The sequence below is a fragment of the Patella vulgata genome, chromosome 3 (genome assembly GCF_932274485.2).
Source record: "Patella vulgata chromosome 3, xgPatVulg1.2, whole genome shotgun sequence".
In the NCBI taxonomy this organism is placed as follows: Eukaryota; Metazoa; Mollusca; class Gastropoda; family Patellidae; genus Patella; species Patella vulgata.
Genome location: NC_065881.2, coordinates 88064331 through 88081692, shown reverse-complemented (window position 1 = coordinate 88081692; position 17362 = coordinate 88064331). Strand labels below are relative to the sequence as shown.

Genomic DNA, 17362 nt, shown 5'->3' with positions numbered 1-17362 from the left:
TATTGAATATACGAACCCAAAGAGTAGTAATGTACACTGAAAAAAAAACTTGTGTTGGATCTCAACACAAGTACTTGTGTGAAAATTATTCTACACAAGTTATGTGTTGTTTTGCATTGCATTAACACAAACTTGTGTTCTGTTTAATGCATTAACACAAATCTTGTGTTTTTTCCATATAATTAACACAAGTAATGTGTACCGTCAACAAATATTTTTTTTTTTAAATTTGAACTCCATACAAAGTCTTAATCCGGGGGTCCACAAGTAAGAGAAAAGTATTTTTTACTCAGACAATATAGCCAGACAGACTTGAATGCTAATTGGTGTTAAGATGTCTGTAGTTAAAATAAAGTTGGGCCCAATAAACTGGTAGATCAAAGGCCTGTTGAGCGCTCATGCCCGGTGTGATTTTAACAATTGACTCCAAATGCGTTGACAAGAAAATATGTAAAACTATTATTGAATGTGATTGGTTGATAAAATCAACGTACTATAGGCTACATTTTGTCTGCGATATCATCTCGGTGGAAGCGGACATTAAATGAAGTGATTTCACACAATTAATTTAACATTTAACAACGTGCTGAGATGATTTTAGAGCAGTGATATGTTTGACAAATGTAAGCTAATGGTTACGGTTACGGAGGACGTGACGGCGGTGGTTACGGAGGTGGTGGTGGTTATGGAGGCGGCTGTGGCGGATACGGAGGTGGAGGACGAGATGGAGGAAGATGGTAGTCTAGATTGACTGCTAAAACATTTAAGAATTTATAATCAACCTAATGTTGAACCATGGAATTCCAATTTTACAACTTGGGTACCCTGTTTTCTTTAATTCACTAATCCATTCATTAATAGGACGCGGTGATGCACTGTTAATACATCTTCAGAAATGTTGGTGAATATTGTTTTGTTTAGACCAAAGGGTGGTTCAATGAACAATTTTATCTTATGCTCGTATTCAAGTGAATTTTATAAATGAACAATTGCCAACACAAAGCCAATAACTGAACTAGTCGATCCTTGAGTGTTTGAATATTGGCAAAATAATTTTTCCTTTTTGAATCTTTTTTGTCACGCCTTATCATTATTTTCATTATGAATAACTTCGATTTTAGTGTTTTGGAGTCCGAGTACGTGTGTTTACCAGTGCTTTCATAATGTTGCATTTGTCCATGTCATTCCAAAATAGACTACATTTTGTGTTATTATGTAATTGAGTCATGCATAATCTATAAATGGACATTGTTGATGACTTGAGAACATAACAAAGAATGTTATTTAGACTGTTAATATCAATAATCATTATTTTGCGCGTATCATTTTGCATTGTAAAAGTGCTTTTGAGAATATCCCAGGTGACAATTTAAGTGGAGTTGTTAACTGCTATTTTTGAGTTTCCTTAAAGAGTTTTGATCTGAAAATGTTTTATTGGAAACTAAACTACTGACTATATGATCATTAATTATAATTAAAGAATATTTCATGAAACAGCTCGACTTGAACCAGCAGGTAAGAATCTGTTTTGAAATTATATCTTGGGAGGTTGGATTGGCGTTGGAGACCCGATTGGCGGCCATTTTGATTCTTGTTTCATGATTTTTTATATTATAACGATTTTGCCAAGAGTAGACATAAACGCGGGCACAGATTAGAAATTTTTTTTTTTACACTTTTGTGTTAGTTGAATTGTAATCTAATTTATGTTTAAAAAAAACAACCTAATAAGCAGATATTTCCCCACACCCTCCGTTGTTCAACCTCTGTGAGTCTGTGTAATATTTAATATTAGGCCCCATTTTTGCCTGATTCAGTCACAGTTAATAAATAATGGAACTAGAATCAGCCTGTGGAAGTTTCTCTATAGTTTTATTATTTTTTCCAGTCAGTTATGATATGTGACTTTTTCCACCTTCCAGCAATAATTATTGAGAATCTACCAAGGACTCCATTGGCATTGAATCGAAGAAAAACAGGTAAAAATTTCAATTAATTTTTATATTTTCTTTTTTTTTTACCAATGTCCTACAATGATTAGTGTATGTGAACATACAATCCAAAATAAAGTATTTATATGGCACTTACATGCAACAGAGAGAGAGAGAGAGAGAGAGAGAGAGAGAGAGAGAAATGACATCCTTACATACATGTACTTGTATTTGAAGAATCAAGTAGTCCATGCTGTGCCTATATGCATACCGGTAATCAACTACGACGAGGATTAGACTACTTCCGTTTCCACCCTTTCCCTGCACACTGTCTCATTCTACATGTTTTAAAAATTGGTATGTTACTGTAATATTAATTATGCACGAACCTACATGTAGAGTTGTTGCAAGATGGGTCCTTATATCTACTTAGCCTACAGACGCTAGGTCGTTTCGGGAAAAAGGACAGGTAAGGTTAAATTTAATATGAATAATTCGCTTGCGGGTATGGGTATTTAGCAAAAGGAGGAAACAAAAGGCCCCAGAGATTAGAGAAGGTATGCTTCAATTTAATATTAATAATTCGCTTGGCGTAGGGGTACATGTATTTAGAAAACAGAGGAAACCGAATGACCCAGCGAAAAAATTTAAGAGATTGGACAGGCGACTCTACTCCTTGAAATTGAAACCATGCCACTTAACACAATGACAGACCCTGTGATTTCATGCACATGCATTACCTACTAGACCATTCCCCCCAGCCCCACCCCATATCGAATAAAAGTATGACTTATTTCAAATATGATATTTACATATAAAGAAAGTAGAGAGACTTCAATCTTACTAGAAAAATACTAGATTACCTGAAATGAAATGGGGTTTAAAGACAACGTCCTACTGGTCAGCTCCGACTGGTCTAATGCATTGTGCTAAGTGAAAATGTTTGTCTGGGCAGCGACACTATGGCCTACTCTCATACCGAATTCAAACTGCCAAGAGAACTTTTATGTGTACGCCAATGTGTACATTGGATCTCAGGGGAAACCACTCTGCAAAATCAAGATGAGCTTTCTCGGTCAACCCCAAGAGATAACCTGTGGCCTCCATGCTAGTGTGCCAGCACCTAATTCACTCAGTCACCATGGCCGTCTTCTAATTACTGTGACAGTGAAACCATGTGACAAACAAGGATTATTAAAATAGACTTTTACGGCTTAAGTAGTTCCTTGGGATTAAAACTTTTGATATATATAGATACATTAGTTTCAATTTCATATCACACAGTTTGTATATATGGTAAGGTAGCTTTAATCGTAAATTACATATCATGTATTTATTTTTTCAGTTTCAATATTGGATGTATATGCAAATCACCCAGAAAAAGATCATGTAATAACAAAAGAAATTATAAAAGAAAAAAATGGAAGAAGAAATGGCTGGAAAAAATGATGATAGAGCAGCTTTTTCTTGGTGGGTAACTATTCAATTCTAATTGTTATGCTATTTTGAAATCTAAAATTCAGTTTAGTATAGTCAAACTGTACACGTCATGTATGAGCAGAGACAGAATCTTAGTTATATGTAGATATCACTGTCTCATCTGTGGCAAAGCAAACCAACACATGAAACAAAACAAATGTAATTAACATTTTTTTAATTAATCAAAACTGTCTAGTCAATTTAAGCCAACTAATACATTGCCATTTTTTTTTTCAGTTACCCACCTCGGAAGATCAAGTTGGAAAGGGCTATTGATATTGTGGAGACGTTTTCTCACAGAGCTTGCTTATCAGACAAAGACTATGTAAGTACCATGCATATTTTCTTTTTAAATCAGGAACTGGTTCTATACACTTGGTGGGGGGGGTAGATGGTCGAATGGTTAGCACGTGCATGCTGTATCATACGGCCTGTCATTGAGTCATCTGGCATGGTTTCGAATCCCAGGTTGTATGTGACAAGGATTCAGGTCGCCTGTTCAACCTCGTGGGTTTTCTCCGGGTCCTCCGGTTTCCTCCCACTGCTAAAGACCCCTACGTGCAAGCGAATTAATGAAATAAAATTAAACCATATGTTAGTCCCGAAATGACCTAGTTTGTGTCGAGTGGACGTTGAACCCCATTTCTCTCTCTCTCTATACACTTGGTATTCTAGTTCTTCTTTTTGTAGCATAGTCTAGGGCTATGCCATTTGAAATACGATTAACATGAAAGTCAGCAGGCTTGTTTGGTTGATTTTCTTACAGTTTTGATATATTACTTCAAAACTATAAGATGGATGCAATGTTACACCCTTTCATAACCATTATTATAAAGCGTTCAAATGCATGAATTTGTAAAATATAATTAATATCTTTTTGTAATAATGTTTGCAATACTGTATTCACAATTGCCTTAGTGGAGGTAATTGGTAAATCAAATGATTATTTTTTCATTATTGTCTTTTTTTCAAGACTTTTGTTCTGGCTTCTGACCCATTGAGGCATAATGGGTCTGTAACTTGAAAAGGCACAATAAGTATTATGCAAAGTTGAAACTCAACGTGTGGAAAAATAAGTTGTTTATTTAAACATTCTGAACCGTAGAAAGTATATTTATTGCCAACTCAACCATATACCTTCAGTCCTTCACGTTTAAGGGGAGCTTTTGTTCCTGCTCCTCTCGACGCACGTCAGCTTTCCTTCGAAGGAGTCATTAAAGACTCCGGCAGATTAGCTAAATCGCTCTCCTAAATATTGAGATTTTTGTTTACTTTTAAACTGCATATATTCAAGGTATCAGGAGCTTTTTATGGCTCCCGTACAATTTTATAAACATGAAGGACTGTACCTTTTGAATATTAAGCCATCAAATTATTTTATAATTTTGAAAATGAAATGAAATGGGGTTTAACATCCTACTGTTTTGCTCATAAATTGGGCTAATGAAGACGGGCATAAGCCATACAGTGTGCTATGAAGGGAATTTTGCCCGGGCAGCGGCGCTACAGCCTACTCTTATATCGAATTCCAATTGCCAAGGGATCTTTTACGTGCACGCCAATGTGTACATGCGACCTCGGTTTTTCGTCCCATCCGAACGACTAGACAGCTGTCCTTGTCAGGTCTTCCGTCCTGTATCACTGACAAGGGGAAAACACGCCGGAAAATCTGGATGAACTTTCTCAACCAATGCAGGGATTGAACACCCGACCTCCAGGCTAGTGAGCCAGCGTCGTACCCACGTGATCTCCTTATAATTTTGAAAAAGAATGCTGTGATTGTAAAAGCTATCTGTTGCATTTGGCCTGTTATTTAAATATTTTATTTTTGTTTTTAATGTTAAATATCCCTCTCAAACACAATTATATTTTAATTCTTTCCAGAAATTTGTGTAAAATATAGACTGTAAATTAAAACTTTCATCTTTTAACTGTTGAGTCAATTTAAGTGATCTAATACATAGTATGTTTTTTTTCTCAGTTAACTACATCAGAAAGATAAAGACAGTTGGAATGGCTATTCATATTGTGGAAACTTTTCTCACGGAGCTCGATAATCAGGCAAAATGTAAGTAACATATATATTTGTATTTTTAATCAGGAAGTACTTCTATACACTTGCTTGGTAATCTAGTTATTCTTCTTGGGGCAATGCCTAGGACTCTGCTGTTTCAAGTACTTGGCATGCTTGATTTTTGCCAATCACATCAATTGATTTCCTTCAAGTTGCGATAGGCCCTACATGTATGTGTATTTTTACAGTAAATAGCAGTTAAATAATGATGGACAGTATCTTACTTTCAAATAGATTTCAATAGATTTTAAAGGGTAATATCCAATTTGTTGTCAAAAATTTGTTGTCAATGGAAATAAAATAAGAATGGGTCCAAAAATAATTAGACATTGCCAAGTAAATAGGTGCTGCCATGATGTAGTAGGGAATCTGGATTTGCAGACAATACATGTATGAAAGGGTGAATAGTTGACCTATTATGAGACTTCAGTCCCAAATCTCAAGACTTTTTTCTGACTTCTAAGGCCGTGTTGAATTGATTCCTTGTTTCTCCTGCCACCACTCTGGCAATCATGTGCGGTAGTGCGGTAAACACAACACAAAGTGGGTTTCAAAACACAAAGTGGTCTGGCATAATACCTATATAGTCTGAGGGTTGTGTACCATTTTTAATAATATTATAAATAATCTAGTTATATTATTGGTTAGAATAAAAACACAGATAATATTTATTTAATTAAATAAATTTAATAACAAACTAAAATTTGGTAACAAGTGCTTCTTTGTTTAACTTTTTAAAAAATGAAATAACCATATTTTGATATAAATTTTCCGTATTCTTGTGTTACAATACAATGGAAACATTCCAGTTAGACGAAATTTGATTTGCTTGTTGAGTTATAGATGGTTTCGACAATATCATCGAATGTGAAAGTGCTGGGAATACACACCAAAGTCGATTGTCGAGATAAGTAAATTCGCGTACCGGTCTGCTTAATTTATTGATGTTCAAGGAAATAATAGTGGTTCCGTTCGTTCGTTAATTTATTGATGTTCAAGGAAATAATAGTGGTCCCGTCATGGACCTTATTTTATAATACATGGACCTTATAATTATAAGGTCCATGGTCCCGTTCGTTCGTTAAACTCCAGAAACGAACGAACGGGACCACTATTATTTCCTTGAACATCAATAAATTAGGCCGACCGGTACGCGAATTTACCTATGTCCCGGCATAGCTCACCATTTTGTAAGGCGTGCGTTATTTATTACACAAGATATGATTGAGTGATACTTGAATAATAATGACGTGTTATAATTTTAGCCAATGAAAAAATTGATTATTCAGGTTCCCGGTTGAATATTAGCGACTGTCTTACAATTTATAATATGCTTTCTCATTAGCCGAAATGACTGCTACACGCGCCATTTTGCGGAATTCATCCAATCATATACAGTGTAACTTATTCCATAGTATGCGGGCCCCTACATGTGTATTATCAACCGGATCCATTCACTTGATTTGATGTTTGTTTATTCGGTGCAATGCCTATTTTCTGTCTTGTCCGCAGGTTTATCTTGTAGATTTTTGTTTTGCGTGTAGTGGCCCCCCCCCTGCACTTACTTATTTAGTTCGTAACGAGGAATAAACAACGAGAATTGACTTCTGATGTTTGGTAGAATTTTATTTAGATGTTATTAACGTAATTTTTTGAATATTTTTTTTGTGTTAAAAACGTAAGCGCACGATTTTCGGGGTCCTCGACCTAAGCGCGCGGGCGAGGAGAAACAAGGAATCAATTCAACACGGCCTAAGTCATTTGATTTGCGCATAATAATCTGCCTGGGTCTGTAACTGGACAAGACACAATAAGCGTTACGCAAAGTTGAAACCAAATAGAGACTCGGTCTCGATGTGGCAAAATAAATTGTTTATTTAAATGTTGTGAACCATAGAAAGTATTCTTATTGCCTACTTTTTATTTTTTAGGCTGGAACACCATTGAAAGAGTATTTGCTGTATGATAACAACAAGAAAACCCAAGCATCAATTTATTTTATACTTCTGGGAAAGAATGCATTTGACCCAATTTTTAAATATTTATTTTTTGTTATTAATGTTAAATTTTCTTCCAAAACACAATTAGATTTTAATTCTCTTCAGAAATGTATGTATTATATAGCAAGTAAAGTGACATATAAATCACTTAGAATTTGATCAGAAATCATAAAGTATTTAATAGGCATTACTAGAAACCAAATGTAGATCAAATACACCCAGAATTACAAAAAACCTTGCCCTACATAAAGGTGACTTTCCCTTGCTTATGAAATAAAATACGGTTTAGTATCCTACTTTTCTGTGTTCTTAGAGTCAAGGGTTCTTTAACGGGAACGGGGGGGGGGGGGGGGGCGGGGGGCTGCAATGATTAACACGCACACATTTGATCAGGAAGTCTGTCATTGAGTCAAATAATTCAATTGTCAAGGGTTCTTCTAAGTGAATGCAGTGGGGGTGGTTTCGATTCCGGGAATGGGGGAGGGGGTGGTGGATGGCCGAATGGTAAGCACGTGCATGCGGTATCATACGGCCTGTCATTGAGCCAACTGGCGTGGTTTCGAATCCCCGGTTGTACGTGACAAGGAGTAGGGTCGCCTGTCCAATCTTGTGGGTTTTCTCCGGGACCTCCGGTTTCCCCCCACTGCTAAAGACCCCTATGCGCAACGAATTATTGAAATAAAATTAAACCATATGTTTATCCCGAAATGACCTAGTTTGTGTCAAGTGGACATTAAACCCCATTTCTCTCTCTCCCTCTTTCGATTCCGGGCTTGTACCCAATTATCCCTTGCCATATCCAACACTACTGACAAGTGGGAACTATGCCGGAAAATCCAGTTGAAATTTCTCGGCCAACACCTTATACTCACTGAACCACTGTGGCTTATGACTTGTGATTGTATATAAATTTTTTGTACATATGATATTTTTTTATTTCAATCCTGTAATCTTGATGCTTTGCTTCTTTTATTTACAAAATATTCATTTTGTTTGGGTTTTTTATAATGAGGAAAAGGTTTTACATCATTTTATTACTCCTGCAAAATAGTGCATTTTTCTTTTGTTAGTTTTCTGTGTATATTAGTTATTTCTATATGTCTCACAAATCACTTGTAGTGTGATTTTGTAGCACTTTTCAGTTTTTGAAATTGTTTCAATTTAGTGCATAATTAATCTTAGTGCTTGGTTTGGATGTTATTAAATTTAGATATATTTGAATTATATATTTTGGAGTATGGGTTAGGGATACTGTGTACATATCTTTATATTCTCAGTTCTTGTTTTGGGGTAAAGAACAATTTATATAGCTATTTTATATTTTGTGATAGGTAAAGTGTGTGGGATTAAGAACAATTTAAATAGCTATGTTATATTTTGTGATGGGTAAAGTGGGGTGTGTGTGTGTGGGGGGGGGGGGGGGGTCATTATATATAACACAATATAATTAGTATTAGAATTCTCTGTTTTTCTGTTAACATTTCAAATATCTATTTAGTTTTGATGTATTAATTTACGTTTTCCTATGATTTTATGAATAAATAATAATCTTACAAGAACAAAACAAAATTTTGTTTCCTTCTTTTATCAAACTTTACAGGTCTAACAGAGCAAAGAGAGGGGTCCTGCATAAAAAGGTTGCTATACTGGATATAAATTGGGGAAAAACACAACACAAGTTTTTGTGGATGGTTATACACAAGTTTGTATGAAACCACACAAGTTTCAGAAATTTCAACACAAGTTTCAGAAATTTTAACACAAGTTTCAGAAATTTCAACACAAGTTTCAAAAAATTCAACACAAGTATTGTGTAGATTTTCACACAAGTTTCAACACAAGTTTGTGTTGTTAATTGATAAATTTTAACACAAGTTTTGTCATACGGTCTGTCATTGAGTCAACTGGCGGAGTTTCGATTCCCCGGTTGTACGTGACAAGGAGTGGGGTCGCCTGTCAAAACTCGTGGGTTTTCTCCGGGTCCTCCGGTTTCCCCCAACTGCTAAACACCTCTACGCGGAAGCGAATGATTGAAATAAAAATTGAACCATGTGTTAGTTCCGAAATGACCTAGTTTGTGTCGAGTGGACGCTAAACCCAATGTCAAGTGGGCGTTAACCCCCCCCCCCCTCTCTCTCTCTTCTCTCCCTCTCTCTCAATAGTCACAGTTTTAACACATTAAGTGACAAACCACTTGCTTAATGACTATACTGCCTTATCACTAACAATTGTAACTTAACTGTCGTATATTTTCATTTAGAACCGTTATGTATTGCTTAGTCAACGCTCGTCGTTCTTTCTGTTATTACACCCGGAGCTTCTCCTTTGGATGAAATTCACTTTGGGCGCTTTTCCTGCCAAGATATTGTCTTACCCAAAAGGCTGGATCAAGCCTGTTTCGTGGCTTTCTCTGGCAAGTTTCGTAGGAAACACTTGTCTACGATATCACCCTTGGTGGAAGTGGACGTAAAACTCCAGGAAATAACGAACTTTGTCAACGATATCAACGTTACAGTGTCTGTGTATAAACGATTGAAGGCATCTGACAAGGTGCTGGGGATCACGTGGCTAAGTGGGTAAGACGCTGGCTCGCTAGCCTGGAGGTCGGGTGTTCGATCCCTGCATTGGCCGAGAAAGTTCATCCAGATTTTCCGGCATGTTCCCCCCTTGTCAGTGACGAAGGATGGAGAGCCTGACAAGGACAGCTGTCTAGTCGTTCGGATGGGACGAAAAAACGAGGTCCCATGTACTCATTGGCGTGCACGTAAAAGATCCCTTTTCAGTTGGAATTCGATATAAGAGTAGGCCGTAGTACTCATTGGCCTGCACGTAAAAGATCCCTTTTCAGTTGGAATTCGATATAAGAGTAGGCCGTAGTACTCATTGACCTGCACGTAAAAGATCCCTTTTCAGATGGAATTCGATATAAGAGTAGGTCATAGTGCCGCTGTCCGGGCAAAATTTCTCTCATAGCACACTGTATGGCGTATGCCCATCTTCCATAGAACAGTTCAGAGCAGAACAGAAGGGAGAGAGAGAGAGAGAGTTTAACGTCCACTTGACAAAAACTAGGTCATTTCGGGACTAATATACGGTTTTATTTTATTTCAATAATTCGCTTGCGCGTAGGGGTCTTTAGCAGTGGGAGGAAACCGGAGGACCCGGAGAAAACCCACGAGGGTTTAACGTCCACTCGACAAAAACTAGGTCATTTCGGGACTAATATATGGTTTTATTTTATTTCAATAATTCGCTTGCGCGTAGGGCTCTTTAGCAGTGGGAGGAAACCGGAGGACCTGGAGAAAACCCACGAGGGTTTAACGTCCACTCGACAAAAACTAGGTCATTTCGGGACTAATATATGGTTTTATTTTATTTCAATAATTCGCTTGCGCGTAGGGCTCTTTAGCAGTGGGAGGAAACCGGAGGACCCGGAGAAAATCCACGAGGTTGGACAGGCGACCTTACTCCTTGTGACTTGTCACATACAACTGAGGATTCGAAACCACGCCAGTTGACTCAATGACAGGCCTTATGATACAGCGCAATCGTGCTAACCATTCGGCCATCCACCCGCCACCCCACCCCCCGAACAGAAGAACGTTAAAACCCATTTCATTTCATTCCATTTTGACAAAGTGCTAAATAATACGGGTGAAGTAAAAGGAACATTAAAGCACACTTACCGATGGAACAACTTATATTTGATCCACGCCGAACAAAAACTTATTCCTTCTCATCCAAGCTATTTGTGAGATATATTCGGGTAAGTTATATTATATGTATTTTTCCTAAAGCCATATTTAATAGGATAATAAAGTTTATTACCATAACTTTTATCTGGAAAGATCTAATTTTTCCTATTCGGTAAAGTCATTTTGAATAGCATAATAAAAAAATATTAAAATCACATTTATCTGAAAAGATCTGATTTGTTCTCGTTTTCGATTTTTGTTCTTTTTGATTTTTCTTTCATTAATGATATGTGTATATAGATACACTTGGAGCATTGACCTTAAACATACTCAAACTCATACTGTGTATTATATAGATATTGAAATTCAAACTGAAACATTCTTTAAAAATAGATAATGTAAGATTTGGATAAAAAGCTGACCGTTCTTGCTACAATAGTTTAAAGATACATTATGTAAGATTTAGATAAAGAAATGCTTGCTATAATAGTTCTAAAATAGATCATTTTAAATGAATAGTTTGAAAATTTCATTCAAATTACTCTATTGCCAGCGAAGATAATATTAGCTTTTGAAAGTTTGACAAGACGTGTGCAATAATTGCAACCACCGTACTTGTTGTTCGAAGCTAACTCTCGCACCTCCATTTTTAAATTAAATCAAAAAATATGGCTGAACCATTATAATCCATTTAATATCGGAGAAATCCGATGCCATCGAGAGTTGATTATGGTCTTTTCAAGTTAATTAATGTCTAATTAATAGTTTATATAACATGTCAGGCCTAAAGAAAGACGTGCAATAGACAGATTTAGCTCTTGTATAATGAATGTTTAATATGATTAATACAATGACATCATTATTAATGTGACGTCATAATGTATGTTTAAATCTCCTTCTGCTTGGGCTGTGATTATTATGTCAGATTTTATCTCCCGATTCATTTCAATTATCGGTACATTTTGCCTGGGCAGCGGCGCTACGACCTACACTTATTTCAATTCCATCTACCAATGATCTTTTACGTGCCCGCCAATGTGTACACGCAGCCGTGTTTTTTTTTTATCCCATACCCTTGTCAGACTCTTCTGCACTACGCTTTAGTACTAAACGCAAACGACAGTCACGAATAGCCCGTCTTTGATCCACTAATGTTAAATTATTGTATTTTAAAAGTATTTGCTGTGCTATTTGAATCACTGCTAGTGGGCAAATTTAACCTGTAAACATCAAAATAACATTACGGAGTGTATTATTTAAACCAATTCGTTTGATTTAGCTAATGTCATTGTCGTGCTTATTTAGCTAATGTCATTGTACATGAAGATTCACTAGCATATTCTTACATTATAGTCTGATGCTGTAGGCGTCAATAAATTCCTCTATTTACTTCACGAAGCCTTTCCGTAACGCCGCGTCTCACTACCATAATTATATGGTTAAAATTTGACTGTAATTGTCTGCCCCACCCCCCTCTGTGAATTCCTATTTATTTAAAGGAGACATAATATTGAAAGAGAGAGAGAGAGAGAGAGAGAGAGAGAGGTGGGGTTTAACGTCCACTCGACACAAACTTGGTCATTTCGGTACTAACATATTGTTTGATTTTATTGTAATAATTCGCTTGCGCGTAGGGGTCGTTAGCAGTGGAAGGAAACCGGAGGATCCGGTGAAACAATAGGTTAGGAGATAATGTGAACGAATCCGTAATAAATAACAAGACAAAGACACCTTATAATATTATTGTATTTTATCTCTCGGGGCACGATTTATAGGATATAACGTGTTTTCATATAATTGCCTACACTAAAACACAATCCCAGTTAACCCGGAGAAACAATAGAGTAAAAGATAATGTAAGTAACAAGACAAAGACAGCTTGTAATATTATTGTATTTTATCTCTCGGGGCACGATTTAAAGGATATAATGTGTTTCATATAATTGCCTACACTATAACCCAATATATCCCAATTCTAATTTATCACCTGCCCGGAGCCGTACTCATTAAAGGGACAATAACACTCTTGCTGACTTGACAGCTCCAGAAAATAAATAATAGCCTTATTCTAAGTACTAGATGTATTAGTGTCCCACCTGTTGTGTAAATTATCCATTAAATCCTATTTTACTTGTCCAAAGGGTTCAAAAATATTTTTAAATCCAAGTCACATTCGAAAAGCTTTACGTCAGGTTTTTCAAATCATTTAGTTGAATTTTTCCATTTTTTTTAAATTAGGTGTGTTAAGATGAAATTTTTATCATCAATTAATTGGAATATTGTAAAAAAGTACAATTTGTTGATCAGAATAAAGATTGGGACATATTATTCAGTTACAAAAAGAGTGGTATTGAGCCTTTAAACCGCTATACTCTTGTAAATAAATAGTACTTGATACGGTTGTGTGAGAGTACAATTAGGTTCCAAAGTTCTCCTACCTTTATGAAGCATAGCAAAATCTAAGTAAATAATATTCCATATAATTATCTTGTTTTATTTCGTGTCAGTTACAAGATGACGTTTAAAGGAGCTAAATTCTCTTAACTCAATATTTTCCTTAATATTAGAAATATTAACAAAAAAAAAACTAATTATTTTTCAATGTTGGTGCATTTCAATCAATAATGATGTTGTTCTTTTTCCATGAAGATATAGGATCATAATATACACTATTTAGAACATAATGAACATTTTATAGTCAGTACACAAGTCGTGTATACTATGGTTTCGGGTGCCATAAAATCATATCCAACAAGAAAATGTGGAAGTAATTAGTAAATGTAATACTATGGTCTGTGCGACTATATTATATCGTTAACTAATTATTGGAAATTGAATGGGGGATGGGTTGACACATTAAAAGATTTAAAATTTGGTAAACATAACTGGTTCTATGTGAAGAAAATATCACCATGATAGTAAATAGGAAAATTCCTATTGCGTTATTGGGCTTAGTAACCAATCATTATAATTAATTACGTCATATTTGACCAGGTAAATTGAAAGCCGAAACCCTAGGGTAGAAAACCATCAGAGCTCTGGGAGATCGGTAAACAGACGCTAGATTCTTAGAGAGTCAGGTCATTCGGGATAAAACGCTGAGGTTCAAGAGATACCATCCGGATTGAGTAGACACCATTGATTTGTAGGAAAGTGCTGGCTCGCTAGCCTGGAGGTCGGGTGTTCGATCCCTGCATTGGCCGAGAAAGTTCATCCAGATTTATCGGCGTGGTTCCCCCTTGTCAGTGATGCAGGACGGAGGGCCTGACAAGGACAGCTGTCTAGTCCTTCGGATGAGACGAAAAACCGAGGTCCCGTGTATACATTGGAATGCACGTAAAAGATCCCATGGAAGTTGGAATTCGATATAAGAGTAGGCGATAGAGCCGCTACCCGGGCAAAATTTCCCTCATAGCACAATGTATGGCGTATGCTCGTCTTCATTAGCCCAGCATAGGAGCAGAACGGTAGGACGTTAAACCCCATTACATTTCATTTCATTTGTAGTAACGCATTATGATGTAGTATACTGTTCCGTCAGTAAACTCGATCCGCGAATAAAATGTGTACCAGAAGAGGGTATGCGCCACACGTTGAATGTTTTTGGCATCTGTGTTTTTCACAATTAACCAGCGACACATAACACTACATAAAGGCTAATTAATTCACAAACGACATGTGCACAATCACAATAAAAAAAGCTTGTATAGAATAGACTAATAGTAAGTGCAGGAGGACCGCACTACACGTAAAACAAAAATCTACAAGATAAACCTGCGGACAAGACAGAAAATATACATTGCAAAAAATAAACAAATATCAAATCAAGCGTCCCGGGCCTGTAGTGACACAGACTTCACTCAAATCTGAAAACAATCGTAAACGACTGCCGTTCAATTTGAACAACAGGTTCACGCATTTCACCGAACATAATTCATTAGAAATGATAAAACGTCTATCAAACATTGAATAGTAATTACAATATTTATTTCAGAAATTGAATATAAATCCCTTTACATACATTCATGTTATAATAAAATGTGCTTTTAGAACCATTTTCGTCTATTTCAATGTTCTTAAAATAGAGCTATACACCCTGTCAGGGCAAGGTAAAGTGACACCACCATGTTGAAAACTAGCCTCGACACCTACGATGACAGTTGAGGGCAGCTATTATCGCTCTATTGATACGCTGATCAATGCAGTACAGTAGCCAAGTCGATTTGCTTTCCTGTTTCAATGTAGCGTGAGATTTCCATATAATTGTGTTATTCTGAGCCAGTTACTAAACAATATGTTTATGTTGTCATTTAATTGTAGGCGTGATCTATCCTCACTCATGTCCAATCGTCAACAATTGGCTCGTTAAAGGGCTGGTTTTTTAACGTAAGTTTCAATTTTGACGTGAAGCTATGAGAGTACGACCCCTTTCGATTTCCACATCACCGCCACCACCCCGTTCCGAAGTTACCTGACAATCGCAATCCCCATTACATAATAATCGACTGAAGCAAAAAAGAAGGTAAATTATTTCAAGGGACAAGTTAATAGATCCACCATTATAAATTAAACTTTCCACGTCTGTTAACACGTGAAATATATCAGTACTAGTCGATATACAAGGTATTCGGGGGGGGGGGGGGGCACTAGTCTTCTGTAAACAGTATTTTGACATATTTTACGGGGTTAAACTAAAACATCACACCAATGCAATGTTTATCATGTTTAAGTCAGGGGGTGCCGTATTCATATTTTTTTCATGACTTTTACATATTGAATGTTACGCTTGAGTTAACAACACGACAAAGTAGGATAATTTTTATACGCCCACATTTTCATGTGGACGTATTATGCCGTCGCCCCTGTCCGTCCGGTCACAATTATTATCCGATTTTGACGAAACTTGAAATATAGGTTTATCCCCAAAAGATCTCGGCTGCTTTCGATATTGGCATGTATCGGATCGAAACTTCATGGATTATGGCCCCTGATTGTACGAAAAATCACGTTTTTAGCTTGTGGACCCTATAGAGGTCACAATTTTTATCCGATTTTGTTGAAACTTGAAATGTAAGTTTATAACCCAAAGATCTCGGTTCCTTTCGATATTCGCGCATATCGAATTGTAATTTTCTGAATTATGGCCCTTGATTGTAGGAAAAATCACTTCCTTTTTAGCTTGTTTTCTATCCATCTCTCGAAAATGTGGGCGTATCCTGCCTGGCAGCCGCTGGTTATGAAGAGGATCCAAATGAAACAAAACTTGATCACGTAACTTTAGTTTATGAGGATGCATATTTGACAATCATCTTGTTAACTACAATACTATATACATATACACATTGACATTTACAAGGAAGTTGTATAGATATTTAAAGTAGTTTGTGTATTATAAATGGATTTCAAATAAGTGTTTGTGTTTTAATTTGTACATTGTTTTATACAGATATAATCTTTACTAATCCTAATAATTGTTGTAAATAAATAGGAGTTAGGGCCTACTATGTAAATTTTCTCTTTTTTTTTCGGGGGGGGGGGGCAAGTATATTCAGCCCCCCCCCACCGAAAATAAAACCTATGCCCCCACCCCCCGTGTGTGACGCCCATGGATGTGTCCAGGTAAAACATTATTACTATTACCACGTCACAATGAACAGAGGTTAAAGGAGCTAAATCTCAATATTTGGGACCTAGAAATTGACCCAAATGTGTCGCAACGCATATAACAATGTAATCTGATTGTATATAAACTGATTTACATTCAATTGTTTCCGTTTTGACTCTAATTTCAAATCAGTTATGTCCAGCGAAATAAGGCATGTGTCTCAACCCTATAACAATTTCTAGCGTCTGGTTATTCCAGTCTATTGAGCAGGCTCTCCAGTTGAATATGTCTAGCCTCGTTCTTTCTGGTCACTTGTTGCAAATGAGGCTAAAACGCACTATGGTACACGATTCGTGTACCAATGGTAAAATGTTTATTTTGTCTTAAATATTGGATATCAGAAGCCCATCTTTTCCCGGTAATATCACAAAATCAATGTTGATTTGAATTGACAAATAATTCGTATTTTCAACGTGTAAGACTTTGGATGATATTGAGTTAAAAACTTAGCTACTTTAAGTTTAGATGTAAAAAGACAAGTTTGGATGATATTGAGTTAGAGACTTAGCTACTTTAAG

The 17362-nt window shown here is 36.3% G+C and overlaps 1 long non-coding RNA gene across 5 annotated transcripts; it reads left to right on the top strand.

The window, feature by feature from the left end:
- Positions 1-1497: 1497 nt before the first annotated feature.
- LOC126814297 (uncharacterized) lies at positions 1498-7826 on the top strand. Of its 5 annotated transcripts, XR_008787660.1 has the most exons (6): positions 1498-1515; positions 1889-1979; positions 3277-3401; positions 3648-3735; positions 5392-5478; positions 7416-7826. It is a non-coding gene; the product is annotated as an uncharacterized LOC126814297 (long non-coding RNA). The 5 variants fall into 5 exon arrangements; XR_007677519.2 differs by lacking the exon at positions 1498-1515 and having other exon boundaries at positions 1826-1979; XR_007677521.2 differs by lacking the exons at positions 1498-1515; positions 1889-1979 and adding an exon at positions 2212-2288.
- The last annotated feature ends 9536 nt before the right edge of the window (positions 7827-17362 follow it).